Genomic DNA, 16,015 nt, shown 5'->3' with positions numbered 1-16,015 from the left:
AATTAGACATTTCTTGCTCAGAAGCTAGAGGACTCCACATGTGTAGTAAAACTCTGATAATTCAGCATCTGGGTCACTCAATAGGATCGTTTTATCCATGTGTACTGTGCCGGGTGTGTGGCTGATTCCATTCTTGGGATGGGTAACAATGGGAGTCAGGAACATGGAAAAATCTGTAGCTTAAACCAGGTTCTGGACTGCTTGTCATGTTTGGAATGAGGGCGTGTTGGTATACTGAATTTACAAGTTGAAACTCACCAGGCTCTGTTTACCGCTGTTTTTAAACTCCTACGATGACTGGAAAAGCTTCTTTTGAATCGCGCCGCCAACATTTCCAGTTGGCGGCGCGACTCTCGTCAGCAGCGGCCTCTGCAGCCCGTCCGCGTTTTTATTATTTTTTGTCTATGTTTATATGTAGTTTTTGTTATTTTTTGTTTGGGTGTGTGTGGGTGGGGGGTGTGGGGGTGGGAGGGAGGGGGTAACTTTTAAATCTCTCCCTGCACTGGAGACCCGACCTTTTCTTGTCGGGTCTCAGTTGTCGTTGGGGCTGCAATGAGGAGCGGCCTCCAACAGAAGAAGCCGGGGACTCTGGTGCCGACTCACCTCACCGTCGCGGAGCTGGCCGAGTCCAGAGCGGGTGGAGCGGTGGTGGAGCGCTGCTGCTGCTGCTGCTGCTGCTGCTGCTGCGGAGGCTGCAACTGCGGGTCTGCGGACGGCGGCACCGGGAGCCCGCGGGTCCCCGGAGGGAGACCGCTTTTCAGGGCTCCTGCAACGGCGACTTCTCCCGCCCGAGTTGCGGGGTCGAAGAGCTCCTGGAGCGGGGCCTAACATCACTGCCCCGCGCGGCTTGGAATGGCCGCGGGACTCTGCGAGCGCACGCCGGGTGCTCCAACATCAAGACCCGGTGTGCGACCTCGCACCACCCGGCGTGGCTTTAATGGCCGCGGGACAATCGCCATCGCCAGCAGGGGGCTTTGACTTTGACTCTGTCATCGGGGGGGGGAGAGTGCAGTGGAGAGATAAGTTTTTTTTGGCCTTCCATCACAGCAATGTGATGGATGTTTATGTAAAATGTAAATTATGTTGTGTCTGGGGTCTATTTGTTTTGTAATGTATGGCTGCAGAAACGGCATTTCGTTTGGACCTCAAGGGGTCCAAATGACAATTAAATTGACTCTCTTGACTCTTGGAAATGTTTTCCACTCAATGTATTATATGTTAAAAAATTGAAATTAATTCCTGCCAAGATAAAAGGAGCGACATCCAATAGTCTAGAAAATCAGATGGTTGACACAACCAATGACTAAGGTGCCAGATTCTCAACATTATCATGCACATTGTTTGAGTGTGTAGCCGTTGTAAATAAACCACTACTCCTTGATATTTATTATTGAGTTGCAACCTCTTTGGTATGAGGTTACAGCTTTTGAATGGTATTACTGAATTTACTGGCACAAGCTTTTTAACAGTCCTTTCAAAATCATTGTGCAATTTTGTAAGATTTTTTTTCCACACTTTGCTTTTTGTGTTAATTACATTAAATCCGTGACCTTAGTGCTCAACAGAATGAAAGTACTGTCATTGTTGTTATTCCACCAACACCATTCATTTTGATCTGATCTGTTTTGTAGTAAATGCCTACTATGTTATGTGTGTTAAGCAAAGCAAGAATTTCATTGTCCTATCAGGGACACGTGACAATATACTCACTTTAACTTGAAATTGAACATGATCTGACCTCGATCTTCTCAGTTCTAAGGAGAGCAACCCCTGCTTTTGGAATTTATCTGCATTCTACTACTTTTGGAATCTTTCTTCCTAGGAGGAAGAAAGATTCCAAGGGGAGTAAGGGGCGACGGTGGCTGAAAAGGGACATCAGGGACGTCAGGGACAGTATAAAAATAAAAGAGAAAAGTACAACGTAGCAAAGATGAGTGAGAAGCATGAGGATTGGGTAATGTTTAAAGAGCAGCAGAAGATAACTAAAAAGACAATACGGTGAGAAAAGATGAGGTACGAAGGCAAGCTAACCAAGAATATAAAGGAGCATAGTAAAAGCTTCTTTAGATATGTGAAAAGGTAAGAATTAGTTAAGACCAAAGTGGGACCCTTGAAGACCGAAAAGGGTGAATTTATTATGGGGAACAAGGAAATGGCAGATGAGTGGAACAGGTACATTGGATCCGTCTTCACTAAGGAAGACACAAATAATCTTCCTGATATAGTAGTGGCCAGAGGATCTCGGGTGACGGAGGAATTGAAGAAAATCCACATTAGGCAGGAAATGGTGTTGGGTAGACTGATGGGACTGATGGCTGATAAATCCCCAGAGCCTGATGGTCTGCATCCCAGGGTACTTAAGGAAGTGGCTCTAGAAATTGTGGATGCATTGGTGATAATTTTCCAATGTTCTATAGACTCAGGATCAGTTCCTGTGGATTGGAGGGTAGCTAATGTTATCCCACTTTTTAAGAAAGGCGGGAGAGAGAACACAGGGAATTATAGACCAGTTAGCCTGACATCGATGGTGGGGAAGATGCTGGAGTCAATTATAAAAGATGAAATAACCGCACATTTGGATAGCAGTAACAGGATCGGTCCGAGTCCGCATGGATTTACGAAGGGGAAATCATGCTCGACTAATCTTCTGGAATTTTTTGAGGATGTACCTAGGAAAATGGACAAGGGAGAGCCAGTGGATGTAGTGTACCTGGACTTTCAGAAAGCATTTGATAAGGTCCCACATAGGAGATTAGTGGGCAAAATTAGGGCACATGGTATTGGAAGTAGAGTGCTGACATGGATAGAAAATTGGTTAGCAGACAGGAAACAAAGAGTAGGGATTAACGGGTACCTTTCAAAATGGCAGGCAGTGACTAGAGGGGTACCGTGAGGCTCGGTGCTCGGACCGCAGCTATTTACAATATACATCAAAGATTTGGATGAAGGGATTCAAAGCAACATTAGCAAATTTGCAGATGACACAAAGCTGGGTGGCGGTGTGAACTGTGAGGAGGATGCTATGAGAATGCAGGGTGACTTGGACAGGTTGGTGAAGTGGGCAGATGCATGGCAGATGAAGTTTAATGTGGATAAATGTGAGGTTATCCACTTTGGTATCATAAACAGGAAGGCAGATTACTATCTAAATGGCGTCATGTTGGGAAAAGGGGAAGTACAATGGGATCTGGGGGGTCCTTGTTCATCAGTCTATGAAAGTAAGCATGCAGGTACAGCAGGCAGTGAAGAAAACGAACGGCATGTTGGCCTTTATAACAAGAGGATTCGAGTATAGGAGCAAAGAGGTCCTTTGCAGTTGTACAGGGCCCTAGTGAGACCACACCTGGAGTATTGTGTGCAGTTTTGGTCCCCTAATTTGAGGAAGGACATTCATGCTATTGAGGGAGTGCGCCATAGGTTTACAAGGTTATTTCCTGTGATGGCGGGACTGTCATATGCTGAGCGAATGGAGCAGCTGGGCTTGGTACACTCTGGAGTTTAGAAGGATGAGAGGGAATCTTATTGAAACATATAAGATTATTAAGGGTATGGACAAGCTAGAGGCAGGAAACATGTTCCCAATGTTGGGGGAGTCTAGAACTAGAGGCCACAGTTTAAGAACAAGGGGTAAGCCATTTAGACCTGGGCATCGACCCCTCCCTCTGCAACTGGATACTGGACTTTCTAACCAACAGACCCCAGTCTGTGAGGTTAGACAAGCACACCTCTTCAACCCTCACCCTGAACACCGGCGTGCCTCAGGGCTGTGTGCTGAGCCCCCTCCTCTACTCCCTCTTCACCTATGACTGCACACCTGTACATGGTACTAACACCATCATCAAGTATGCAGATGATACAACGGTGATTGGCCTCATCAGCAACAACGATGAGCTGGCCTACAGGGAGGAGGTCCAGCACTTAGCAGCATGGTGCGCTGACAACAACCTGGCCCTTAACTCCAAGAAGACCAAGGAGCTCATTGTAGACTTCAGGAAGTCCAGAGGCGGCACGCACACCCCCATCCACATTAACGGGACGGAGGTGGAACGTGTTTCTAGCTTCAGGTTCCTGGGAGTCAACATCTCCGATGACCTCTCTTGGACCCACAATACCTCTACTCTGATCAAGAAGGCTCATCAGCGTCTCTTCTTCCTGAGGAGACTGAAGAAGGTCCATCTGTCTCCTCAGATCCTGGTGAACTTCTACCGCTGCACCATCGAGAGCATCCTTACCAACTGCATCACAGTATGGTATGGCAACTGCTCTGTCTCCGACCGGAAGGCATTGCAGAGGGTGGTGAAAATTGCCCAACGCATCACCGGTTCCACGCTCCCCTCCATTGAGTCTGTCCAAAGCAAGCGCTGTCTGCGGAGGGCGCTCAGCATCGCCAAGGACTGCTCTCACCCCAACCATGGACTGTTTACCTTCCTACCATCCGGGAGGCGCTACAGGTCTCTCCGTTGCCGAACCAGCAGGTCGAGGAACAGCTTCTTTCCGGCGGCTGTCACTCTACTAAACAACGTACCTCGATGACTGCCAATCACCACCCCCCCCCCCCGGACACTTATTATTTTTTCTTTTATTCAAATCGTTTGCTATGTCGCTCTTCAAGGGAGATGCTAAATGCATTTCGTTGGCTCTGTACTGTACACTGACAATGACAATTAAAATTGAATCTGAATCTGAATCTGAATCTGAGAACGGAGAAGAGGAAACACTTTTTCTCAGAGAGTTGCGAGTCTGTGGAATTCTCTGACTCAGAGGGCGGTGGAGGCCGGTTCTTTGGATACTTTCAAGAGAGAGCTAGATATAGCTCTTAAAGGTAGCAGAGTCAGGGGATATGCGAAGGCAGGATCGGAGTACTGTTTGGGGATGATCAGCCTTGATCACATTGAATGGCGGTGCTGGCTCGAAGGGCCGAACGGCCTACTGCTACACCTATTTTCTATTGTCTATAACTGAAATCTGGCACCACTGTCCCCGTCCTAGTAATTCCTCAATGAATCCTCCACAAACTAGACATCGACCTAAACTACGATACAAAGTGCTGGAGTAACTCAATGGGTCAGACAGCATCTCGGGAGAACATGTATAGGTAAGGTTTTGGGTTGGGACCTTTCTTAAGACCGTCTGAAGAAGGGTCCCAAGCTGAAACTTCACCCATTCATGTTCTCCAAAGATGTTGCCTGACCCACTTTGCTACTCCATCACTTTATTTGTAAACCAGCACCTGCAGTTCCTTGTGTCTCCAATATGTTGTCTGGAATTATCTACAACACTCCTCATAGGCAAGAATATTCCAACAGTGCAAATGTTTCAAAAATAAATATCATCAAATTGTCTATTAAATCCCTTTACAACACCAGGATTCCATATGCCATTTTATGTCTTTTTAGTTTGCTACTTCCAAAAATATTTGCATGTTTATCCCGAGGATAAATGTACCAGTTGTCCATGTACTCAATAACTCTTAATCCCAATGAAATTAGTCTAAAGTAGCTTGCTATTAACATGTTTTTGCTGGATTTCATTTATTAGCATATATTTCCATGAGCAACAAGTTTTTATCACAGATGACTGTTTTGAAGCCTCACTCATCACCGACTTTGAGCTAACTGGCGTTTTATAGAGGGGTTTGTCAATCCCAGCTTTTCTTTTTAAACAGAGATGTAGCAATTACATTTTGCATTTTCAACTGAGGATAGTAAGACTACCATCAAAGTTTTCAGCAACCCAGAGTTAATTTAATCTGCGCTGGTGAACTTTTCTACTTTGATACTGCCAACATCATTGGCACCTGTTCTTTGTCTATTTTTATACAGTCCAATATTTTGAATCATTTTAATTTCCTGTAGCATTAAAATCATACTTATTTAACTTTTAAATACTCTGATGAAGGATAATATTGACTCTGTTTATTTCTCCCTAGATGCACCCTGAAATACTGAGTGTTCCTAGCAGTATCTGTTTTAGCTATAATATACTAACGTGGGAGTCCTTTGCTCTCGTATATTCTCCACTTTTAGTCTGAATATCCACCTGACTTTACTATCATCTTAAAGTTAACTACTTTTTGTTGGCTACTAATCCCTCTCTCTCTCTCTCTTTGCTGTATTTATTTCCTTTCCTAGTTCTCATCTAAATATTTATATCTATTTTACTTCTTTACTGAACCATGGATATTTGTTTTCCTGGTATAATTTGAATCCCTTTAGCTGCCCCTGGAACTCCAGTTTTGGATGGCATTTCCTTCACTCACTTCTAGTTTGTGAACAATTTTTTTTTACTAATTCAAGGTCCTTATGTTGAATTAATTGAGGAAATTGTCCAGCAAACCAGTTAGTTCAGGGAACAATTAGAGGACAATAAAAGGTGGCATAAATCTGTTACACGGAGATATTTAAATTTTATGTATCACTAGACCAACTGGGACTCGGCGGCTGTGCTGCGGGAGGGGCGGGGCTGGACGGAAGGCCGTCTGAGTGTGAGTCGACTGCGAGCGGGCGGGGGGTGGGCGGCTTTCTGAAGCGCTAGCAGGGTGCAAGTCAAAGGGTGCAAGTTCACGAAATTCAAATGCAGTTTCCTACCATTTCAAGCAGGGTGCAAGGACACCAAATTCAAGTGCAGTTTCTTACCACGTCAAGCAGGGTGCAAGGTCACCAAATTCAGGTGCAATTTCGTGCCACTTCAAGCAGGGTACAAGGTCACCAAATTCAAGTGCAGTTTCATGCCACTTCAAGCAGGGTGCAAAGCCACCAAATTCAAGTGCAGTTTCATGGCACTTCAAGCAGGGTGCAAGGCCACCAAATGCTATACTCACATTTCACTAGACATTCAATGTGTTCAGTTGATTCACAGCTCAGACAGTCGTGACCTCTCCCTCCCCATTTTGCAGAGGCTGAGCCACACCCACACTTCCATGTTTTATAATCCCTCCTCCCTCCCACTGGAAGGGGCATGGGCTTCATGGCGTGATTGACAGGAGAGAGATTCTCAACTTTAAAAAAAATTAAACACTAATAGCACTTTTATTTTTCATTGATGGGAAGAATCTTCTGCACCTGATGAGCAGAGGGGCACCGAGTAAGATGGCCAAAAATCACAGCCGTAAGTGGTATCATTTTATCTAAAATCAATATACAGTGCAAACAGGAAGTTATCAAGTTTAGACTTTTAATAATTTGCTGTTTCAAAGCAACCACCACCAACAACCATTTGCAGTGCAGCATTTCAAAGCAACCACCACCAACAACCATTTACAGTGCAGTGTTTCAAAGCAACCGCCACCAACATCCATTTGCAGTGCAGCGTTTCAAAGCAACCACCACCAACAACCATTTGCAGTGTAGTATTTCAAAGCAACCACCACCAACAACCATTTGCAATGCAGTATTTCAAAGCAACCACCACCAACAACCATTTGCAGTGCAGCGTTCCAAAGCAACCACCACCAACAACCATTTGCAGTGCAGCATTTCGAAGCAACCACCACCAACAACCATTTGCAGTGCAGCATTTCAAAGCAACCACATTTTCATTTGCAAACCACATTAAGGGCACTCACAGTTGAGTTGACATGTGTTCAATGTTATTCACAGCTCAGAGAGACGTGACTCTCTCGCTTCCTCTATCTTACAGTGACTGACTGAGGCACAACACTTCTGGGTTTTAGTCCCTCCCACCAGCAGGGGACAGCAGAGAGAACCTCAACATTTTTAAAACACTAATAACTCTTTTATTTTTAATCGATGGGAAAAATCCTCCTGCGCAGCAGAGGGGGACTCTGAGTAAGATGGCCAAAAATCACTGCATTAAGTGGCAGCGTCTTTTTCTAAAATCATGAAACAGAAAAACAGGAAGTGGTCAAGATCAGACTTTTAGTAATATAGATAGGATAAGATAGATAGATAGATAGATAGATATAAAAGAACATAACAAATAAAAACAGATGTGGACCATAAGCCCCTGTCACCAGAGTTTATTTATTACCTCAGGGCCATTTTTTCCTCATAATCACTAAATGCCCTGCTTCCCTTCATATTTGGAAAAAAAAACTGCCCCACTGTTTTAAATATACAAAATAACCAACCCTTCACAGGCCGCTTGATTAGGGAATTCTGCAGATTCTTTTGGGTGAAGAAATGTCTTCTCATCTCAGTCTTGAATGCCTGACCTTCTTTGTGTGAATTGGTGATCTCAGGTTTTGGAAATGCCAGCCAAAGGAAGTATCAGCCACGTCAAGGCCTGTAAGAATTTTGTATATTACAGTGAAATAATTCCAGATTCTTCTAAACTCAAGAGATCATGCCCAGTCTACTAACTCTCCCATCATTGGGCAAACCCCTCTGCTAGCAATCAATCTGGTGAACCCTTGGTGTCCAGGCCTGTGCACTATATTCCAGACATGGTCTTTCCATCATGGCTTTAGGTAAAGCACACGTTTGTCATTATTATTGGTCATCAGGGAAGGTGCCCCAGCTACTCACCCTGTGCACAAATAAGTGGGACTTGTCGGCAATGTTCATATCATTTAAATGATTAAAAAGAGCTTCCCCCAAAAGCTGCAGAGAAAGTTTAGTTGGAACTTTTAACACCGAGCTTGGTAGAATTTTAGTGTATTGTAATTGTCTCAATGGATGGGCAGAAAAAGTGGGCACTGTGGATTCGAAATATAAATGATCTGAAACCGCGATTTATTAGACGAATAAGCACGCTGGGGAGAGACTGAATGGCTTTTCTTTCAGAAGAATGACAGTGAACGGCTGAATGGTACTTACATTTCGTCATTTGTTTACATGCTTTTGTAACGTCTGTAACTTTCGCTTTTAAGCTTTTGTGATGTTTTGCATTCATTTCCAAGCCCGCGTTTGTCGACCCACAAATCACCTGCTTGCAATTGAAAACGGCCCATTGGCGCTGCAAGTATGGCTTCTGTTTTGTTCAAAGAATTTGAATCAGTTATTCACATTCGCGTTGTTTAGTTTCAAATTCAAACTCCTTAAGACCTTGAACAAGTTTGTGCTTGTTTTAGTTATACTGCAATTTAAATAGAATCCGCTGGCATGGTTCTTATAGAAATTCAATATCAACATGAACTTGTTTTAATAACACCCCATGCAAATAAATAGATATATAGAAAATGTACAAATATATATAATTTGCAGTTTGTATACGGCAATTATTTAAATCTATTGCAATTCTAATTGATTTAGACAGAAAGCAAATGGTTATAGTCTGGAATGAGGTAAATGCATTCTCAATGTATTTCACAGCAAACCAGGAGGGGACGAAAGATCGCCTCCAAGGTGTGATCAGGATTTTCTGACCCTTGCCTTTACAGCCCGCTGTGAAGTTTCAATTCTGGCATAACTTTGATGCACAGAACAATTTAAATTTTAAACTTGTTTATTTTTGGATGGGCTCTTTAATTAGATTCATGCTATTCAATAGGTGTCTACACACTCAAACATATGCTCACACACACACACACGCTTAAGAACATAACAAAATAAAAGCTAGAGTGGACCATCAGCGCCTGTTACCTGCAAAGCTATTCTCTCACAACTGCTGATGTGTTAGCTCAGTACCATTTTTCTCAACATTTCCAAATTCCCTGCTTCCCTTCATAGCTGGGGAAAGCTGGACACAATTGCTGCAGTTTCGGTTGATGCGCGTGCGGTGCCGGAGCTCCGACTTTGAGCAGTGCCTGACAGACAAGTGGGCAGAGAGGATCCGTGCCAAGAGGTGGCTTCTCTCGCGGTAATCCGCGCCCTTGTCATGGACAGCGATTGGTCGCAAGTGGCGGCAAAAGTCTAAACTGCTGCGAGAGAAAAGGAGCAGCCTGTGTGTGTAAACAGCATCTTCGCCGCGATAGACAAGACAGTAGACAAACATGGGCAACACCACCTCCAGCTTTCTGACTCGCTCGACTTGGAACAACGTTAACCTAGCAGGCAGCAGCAGCAGCAGCAGCAGCAGCAGCAGCAGAGAACGAACCCCGGGCTGCATTGCCATCAGGGACACAATCCCAACTGTGAGTTGCTGCTTGTACTGACACCCGTCCCTCCTCTCTCATCTGTCCTCTCTCCCTCCCTCCTCCTCCTTCTTCTTCCCTCCCTCCTCCTCCTTCTTCTTCCCTCCTTCTCCTCCTCCTCATCTTCCTCCTCCTCTCACTCTCTCACACACACTCCCTCCTCCTCCTCTCTTCTTTTCGTGGGCTGCTGCACAGCCGCTTTACCCATTGCCTGTGATATTTATAGTCCGTGACCCTCAGTTGCTAAGTGATGGCAGCAAAACCCGTTGTTGGTTACGCGGTTAAAGGTGGGTAAAAATGCACCGTCACTTACATCACTGGCATTCTCACGTCGAGGGGAGAACGAGGGGAAACAACTGCTCGACACTTGAGATGTGACCGTTGCGTTGTCAAGAAGCGCGGGTTTTAATTGCTGTTAGTGTAAGAAATGTCAGAGTTCATCATAGCTGATAATGGTTATTTCATTCCAGGGTCCAAAAGGCAGCTGTGTTGCGAAGCGGTAGGAATAGGAAGCGTAGGTGGAGCGCGTCTAGTAACAATTCCACCAGTGCAGTTTTCTTTTAATCCCTCGCTAGAAGAATATTGCATAAAATAATTATCTGATGTTTTCAATTATAAAATGGCACGTGCAGTTGTTCTCTTTCTTGGCCTTTTATTCTTCAAGAGTTGCTAAATGATCGACTGAAAAACGCAGAATCAAAAAGACCAAGCTATGCTTTTAGAGCAATTCAATTAAAGTACAAGTGGGACATCTTTGAGGTGATACTTTCTTAGCGTGGCAAGATAAGTATTTGGAATAAAATGAAATGAAAGGTGAAAGGTGGGAAAACATTCCTTACCAGAACTCTAACCTCAAACTCCTTTCTCCCTCAGATTTGATTGCACATTGTCTGGGCTTTTGGTTTGTGTTGATGCCCCTGACTCCTGTTCCACTAGCTACCTTTAGCTCTGTATTAAGTGATCTGCCTATTTCAGCCTTCCATTTGGCTACAAACTTGATTCATTGACCTTAAAAGTCATTGCTTATAAATTATGGATAAGAGGCAGTCTTTCTCCAAACATTATTCTGACCTATCAGCTTTTGACATGGTTTGTCACACATCCAAAGCATCAACTTTCTGATCAATCTGGCAGGAACTTTGATCACTTGGTTCGATTTCTAGTTACTTATGGAATGGCTTTTCCTACATCTGAGCCTTTATCTGTGGAGCCTTTGAAATGTTTAGACCAGTAATGTAAGATCAATAGTTATCGACCTTCTATAAGTGAACCTATTAGCCAACTATCTTCTTAACCCACAACCATATTAATGCTGTTGGATAGAGAGTTGGGTATTTGGACATGAGGCAGCTGAATAAATGGCAATGTATTTTGTCGAGTCAGAATAGAATGCAACTTGGAGGCAGTGGCTTCCCATATAACGCCTACTCCCAGAGATCACTGGTTTTAGGAAGTGCCATTTGAAATGCCTTACTCACAAACACTATTGAGTATTTTTTATCTGCACTCATCCAGGCAGATAGAATGTGTTTCATTATACTGCTGATTTGTACTGTGTTATAGATTTGAGATGTTTTGAAGTGGGTCTATCACTGGAAGATATCTAGCTCTTGTGGCCACAGTATACTTGTGGTTAGTTAATTTGAGTTTCTGGTCAATGGTGACAGCCAGGATGTTTATGCTGGAGGGACTTGGGGATAGTAATGCCATTACATTTCAAGGGTTGGTGGTTACTTTTTAAAAAAGTATTCTCTTTTTGCGTGAATAGTTCTTGGCACTTACCAGCCCATGCTGAATGTTGTCTTATATATAACACCATATAACAATTACAGCACGGAAACAGGCCATCTCGGCTCTACAAGTCCGTGCCGAACAACTTTTTTCCCTTAGTCCCACCTGCCTGCACTCATACCATAACCCTCCATTCCCTTCTCATCCATATGCCTATCCAATTTATTTTTAAATGATACCAACGAACCTGCCTCCACCACTTCCACTGGAAGTTCATTCCACACCGCTACCACTCTCTGAGTAAAGAAGTTCCCCCTCATGTTACCCCTAAATTTGATCTTGATCTTGCTGCATGCAGGTATGGACTACTTCAGTGAATGAAAAGTTGTGAATGTAATTAAACAACAGTGTCAAAACAATATGGCAATGTTCTGCTGATCTGCCTCTTAAATTAAACCTGAGCTTGCCAAGGCCACTACAGTTTATTTCCTAACTTGTCCGTAGTCCCATTCACCAAATATTTCTATGCTTGTTGACTGACAAAGGCTATATGACTGTTCAGATTTAAAAATTCTTGAATGTGTTATCAAATCCACCAATGACTTCTTCCCAAATGACTTCTTCTGTAACTTTTTGCAACTTTGATATCTCTTTCCCCTACAATTCTGGTCTCTTGCACAATAACCGATTTTAATCGCCTCACTATTGGCAGTCATTGCTTCAGCTGTCCGTCCCCAAAACCCAGAACATCCTCCCTATATTTCACAGATTCTCTGCTTCTCGCACTCTCCATTTCTAAGATGTTCCTTAAAATCTGCCTCTTTGAACAAGCTCTTGGTCACCTTTTTGATATTGCCTTATGTGGTTTGGTTTTAGAGTTTGTTTACATTCCAGGCAAATGTCCTGGAACATTTTATTGAATTAGAGGTAATATAAACACAAGTTGTGGTTGAATGTACCAAATTCTTCCCAGTTAGTGAGGGCAAAACAATATTTTACACATACCTGGTGTTGCGAATGGGAATTGCTTATTGAACTATGACTTAATTATGTTGAGTTGTTGCAGCTTTAGTAATAATTTTTTTGCAATTATTTACAAGCTTTGAAAAAAAAAAAATCTTGGCTGTATTAAGGTAGTATATTGGTATGGTCTGTGACCTCATTTCATTCTGATAGAGACTGCTTCAAATCTAAATTTACTGACATTTGCTCATTTGTATGCTATTGAGAAAGTTAGAGAGCAGAATACTTTTGCACAATGCGTTAAATTGCTGAATAGATTATATGTGGGTGAGAATTCAGAATCCCAAATATTTAATGCACTTTACCATCCTGAGCCCTTCATGGTTTACAGAAACGTATTTATCAATAATTATAATGCAGATAGTAAATCAGAAACAAAGTTTATGCTTTGTATGAGTGTATAGTAAACAATTCAAACTAGGGAAAATATTAATTCCATCTGGAAAAGTGGATAATTTAAAATAAAATGAATCTGCTGACAATTTAAGAAGCAGTCTTCCACAATAACAACTTTAATTTATATTACACTATTAATGGAGCAAATATGTCTCGAGGTGCTCAAATGACTGAAATAAAAATCTACTTATATATTATATATCTCAAATGTATCCTACAATCCCCTTTATGTCATTGAACCTATTAATCTCTATTTTGAATATACTCATCAACTGAGCATCCAAAGTCCTCGCATCATAGAATTTCAAAGATCTCTGACCATTTGAGTGGCTAAGAATTTCCTCACCTCAGTCCTAAATCACAGCCTCCGGATGTCGTGCTTGGTGGCTGAGGCAAACCAGACCATGATGGAGAAGGTGAGGACAGACTCTACTATGGCAGTATAGAGTTGGACCACCATTGCCTGTGACAGAATGTGTTTCCTCAGCTGTGCAGGAAGTACATCATCTGTTGGGTCTTTTTGACTGTGGAATCGATGGTGGCTCCCCATTTAAGGTCCTTGGAGATGATGGTTTCAAAGAACTTAAAGGACTCCACATATGTGACTGTGGTGTTGTTGATGGTGAGTGGTGGGAAGGGAGGGGGGGCTCTCCTAACGTCTACTATCAATTCCACTGTCTTAAGAGCATTGAGCTCCAGGTTGTTACGAAGGCATCAGGAAGCCAGCTGTGTCACTTCCTGTCTGTAGGCGGATTCCTCCCCATCCTGGATCAGTTCAATCTGGGTTGTGTCGTCTGCAAACTTGAAAAACTTCAAGATGGCGGCGCTGGCTTAACAGCTGCGGCCCACCTGCAGTCCGTCTGGTTTTTTTTTCTTTTGTTTTGTTCCTTGTCATGTTTTAGTTAATTTTGTTTTATTAAGTTGTATATGTGTGTGGGTGGGGTGGGAGAAACATGCTTTGGTCTCTTCCTTCAGGGGATGCGACTTTTCTTCGGTCGTATTCCCCATCCCCGTCTCCGTCTGCGCCGAGGCCTAATGGCGGAGCTGGCGGCATCGGAGCTGTAGCAGCGGCAGCAGCGGCGGAGACCAGGCTCGGCCCTGGAGCTGTGGCGGCGACAGCAGCAGAGGAGACCCGACTCGGCCCTGGAGCTGTGGCGGCGGGAGCAGCAGCAGTAGCGGAGACCCGACTCGGCCCCGAAGCTGTAGCGGCAGCAGCAGCAGCGGCAGCGGAGACCCGACTCGGCCCTGGAGCTGTGGCGGAGGCAGCGACCACCCGCGGAGTTTGAGCCGTCGCCTCGGTGCAGAGGGAGAACAAAGAGGGAAGAGACGGAGACTTTAAGATTTTGCCTTCCACCACAGTGAGGAGGTGTTTGGTGAACTCACTGTGGTGGATGTTAAATTTGTGTTGATTGTGTGTTTTTGTCATTTTAAAAATTATATGTATGACTGCAGGGAAACAAAATTTCGTTCAGACCGAAAGGTCTGAATGACAATAAAGGAATCTAATCTAATCTAATCTAATCTAAAAAAGCTTGACAGAGGAGTCTGTGGAGGTGCAGTCGTTGGTGTAGAGAGAGTAAAGGGGAGGGGAGAGTACGCAGCCTTGCGGTGCTTCTATGCTGAGGGTCTGCGGGTCCGAGATGTGCTTTCACACGCAAATACAATGCTAGCATTCATTTTGAAGACACTTGAATTTAAAATTAAGACTGTATGTAATGCTAATGCTTTATCAGATGCTGGCGAGGCCACATTTGGAATATTGTGAGTACTTTTGGGCCCCACATTTGAGGATGTGCTTGTTTTGCAGAGGTTCCAAAGGTTTAGTTTCCAAGAAGATGGATGACTGAGTTAATGTATGAGGAGCATTTGAAGGCTCTGTGCCTGTATTTGGATCTCATTGAAACCTACTGGATAATGAAAGTCTAGAACCAGGGGGCGTAGTCTCAGAATAAAAAGGGGTCAAAATGAAAGATGTCAAAGGTTTAGGGGAGAAGGCAGGAGAATGGTTTTGAGATTTAAAAATGTATCTGTCATGAGTGAATTGCGGTGTAGGCTTGTTGGGCTGAATGACCTAATTCTGCTCCTATGTCTTAAGGTCAAACAATCAGGTCTGACATTATTGTCAGGTAAGTGAGAGTGAGTAACTATGTTTAGAACCACATTGATTGGTGCAGGCCTCTGTCCTTGGCTTCACCCAATTCCGTTTGGATACAGAATATTTGACTCCTTTGTTTGAAGAAGCTCATACAAGTCTTGTATGAAGCAACTCTATCTGCCTTCATCTCCAATCCCTTTTAGTCTTAGTCCTGCCACCACATTTTGTGAGCATGTGGCTTTTGGGAACTTTGGACTGGCAGCATGCTAACTGCTCGCTACTTTTATTGAGCAACATGACAAATTTGTTGACATGACAATTATGCCAAGAGTTCTGATGAAACGTGTGTGCATTTGAAAGCACACGAATACTTGCTGGACACACTGCATTGCTGTGCTGTGATTTGAAATTACTATGAAAGGGTCATTAAGCCAAATAAGAGGATACAAACTGTGGTAATCTTTTGGAAGACTGCAAGTTTCTTCCTCATCTGATTTGGTACAAGGGTGAGATGGTATTTAGTTTTCCAGCTAACTGCATCTGTCTATTCTGCTGCTGTACGTTTTTGATAACGGGTTTCTCCATGGACTTACAAAGCTGTATATTGATTTCTCAAACAGTCATGTGGCATTGTAATAAGTCTTTTGGTTGACTATGTGCATGCTGACCAGAAAATACATATCTACACTAATCCCCATTTGATTCATAACCTTCCGCGCATTCCAACTCAGGGATCT

The 16,015-nt window shown here is 43.5% G+C and overlaps 1 long non-coding RNA gene across 1 annotated transcript; it reads right to left on the bottom strand.

Annotated features, from left to right (window-relative positions):
- Positions 1 to 6,558: 6,558 nt before the first annotated feature.
- On the bottom strand, positions 6,559 to 10,027 carry LOC129701671 (uncharacterized). The gene is made up of 3 exons (XR_008724246.1): positions 9,543 to 10,027; positions 8,778 to 8,931; positions 6,559 to 8,244 (listed from the first exon to the last, which is right to left on the bottom strand). It is a non-coding gene; the product is annotated as an uncharacterized LOC129701671 (long non-coding RNA).
- Between the last annotated feature and the right edge of the window lie 5,988 nt (positions 10,028 to 16,015).

Source organism: Leucoraja erinacea, chromosome 11, assembly GCF_028641065.1.
Source record: "Leucoraja erinacea ecotype New England chromosome 11, Leri_hhj_1, whole genome shotgun sequence".
Classification (NCBI taxonomy): Eukaryota; Metazoa; Chordata; class Chondrichthyes; order Rajiformes; family Rajidae; genus Leucoraja; species Leucoraja erinaceus.
The sequence above is the reverse complement of the archived record's forward strand: the minus strand, read 5'-3'. Positions and strand labels throughout refer to the sequence as shown.